Source organism: Myxocyprinus asiaticus, chromosome 13 (assembly GCF_019703515.2).
Source record: "Myxocyprinus asiaticus isolate MX2 ecotype Aquarium Trade chromosome 13, UBuf_Myxa_2, whole genome shotgun sequence".
NCBI lineage: Eukaryota > Metazoa > Chordata > Actinopteri > Cypriniformes > Catostomidae > Myxocyprinus > Myxocyprinus asiaticus.
The window spans coordinates 44522194-44524122 of record NC_059356.1 but is presented as its reverse complement, the minus strand read 5'-3'; positions in this window follow the sequence as shown (position 1 = coordinate 44524122).

Sequence of the window (1929 nt, the reverse complement as noted above, 5' to 3'; positions counted from 1 at the left end):
TTTAGCCTTTTTAGAAGGGGGGGGGATAATGGGGGTTTAAAAGGGATAATAGCTGATTCTGTTCATTTATATTGTTTTATTTTGTATTCTGTATAAGAATCAATAATAATAAAAAAATAAAAAAATAAATAAAAAATACATAATCCACAGAAAAAAGAATCCAATGACAAAATTGAAGAGTTCAAAAGTAATCCACTGAAAAATATTGAAAAACAGCAAAAATGGTCGATAGAGTTTATAAACTCCATAAAAGACTCCTTTTAGGAGTTCCTTGGTGAGGTGTCGTATATGACAAGGAGTATATCGTCCGGCTTAAGATTTCTTCTAACTTCATGCCATTTCTGCCTTTCTTGAATTAATGGCAGGTTTTCTCTAGTCCACCTCTTACAAAAGAGATCACAGATCTACTGGACTTGTCTCCATCTTCATCTTGAATAGGAGTCCTCTTTTTGGAACAATCCAGGTGGCAGAATAGGATTTCCTTTCAGCTGTAGGAGATGATTAGGTGTGAGAGGCTCAGGATCATTGGTGTCATCAGATAAGGTAGTAAAAGGACGATCGTTGACTATAGCCTCTACCTTACAGAGAGCTGTCTGTAGTCCCTCTTCACCTAAAGCCTGTAGCTTAAGGACAGAATACAGAGCCTTCTTGATGGTACAGATAAGCCTTTCCTATGTGATATCATCCTCCGTGATGAGCTCCTGAGGGAGGATTGAAACTCCATTTGATTCCCTCGTTCAGCACTGCATGCTTGATCTTAATGTGATTCAGGTGAGCAAGACATTCTCTTAATTCTCACTCTGCTCCCACATAATTTGTTCTATTGTCTGATATCATTTCTCGAACTTCTGCATATTAACACTCGCTGGGCTTTGTGGCGAGCAGGGTGTGGCCGAGCATATTCTGATGAATATGATTTAAAAGTAATGTGGACAGGTGACTGTTCTTTGGCAAGATGGATTGGTGTTTTAAATCTTCAGGCAATGCAATTTTATGCAGCCTCCGCCAACTCTCAAGATTCCGTCCATGAGACGAGGGTCAAGCCTGCAGACACTGCTAGTTTTCTTAACAGTATGTCCTTTCTTCAGTGACATAATTTCAGATGGGAAGGGTTACTGCTGGACAAAGCATACTAACGCCTTCTCTGCATGTGTAAGGTCCTCGACTGAAAGCTCTTCATCTCCGAGTCAAGTTTTAACTTCAATTATCCTGTCATCAAACTGTCCAAAATGGTTGGGGTCAGGATTCTGTGAATGGAGAATAGAATGGGCTTCTTTTCGCTTTCTGCTCAACAACAAAAGCACTTTCTTGAACTTCAGGATCCAGGCAGTAGCCCTTTTAAGTCTGTCACATGAAGAGTGCTCAATGAATTTGTTGACAGGATCAAAGTCTCTTGTCAGAGCTGTAGTGAAGGCCATAGCCTCTTTCCTTACCTCCAAGTCATCGCTAGAAATTTTCATTTGTTTCTCAGGAAAACTGGGCTAGTATAATTCAGATAGTGACAGAAATTCTGTACCATTCAACCATCTGTCAGAACCAAGAGAGGAATTAACCAACAGGCCATGTGATGCATCATCTGCAGGGTTTAGTGAGCCGTTCACATAATGCCACTGAGATTTCTCAAACAAATCACATATTTTGCAGACTCTATTTGCAACGTATGTCTTGAATCGTGTTGTGTCATTAAAGATGTACTTTAAAACAGATGTACTATCTTTCCAGAAAACTGAGACCATGAGTGTGATTTCAAGCTCTCTCTTAAGCATCCTGTCAACATGTGCTGCAAGGACAGCAGCTGCAAGCACTAGCCTAGGGATAGTAACAGGCTTTAATGGAGCAACTCTTGCCTTGCTGAATACAAAGGCAACATGAACAGCACCATTGGTGTTAGTAAGTCGCAGGTAGTTAGCTACACTGTATTGCCAAAAG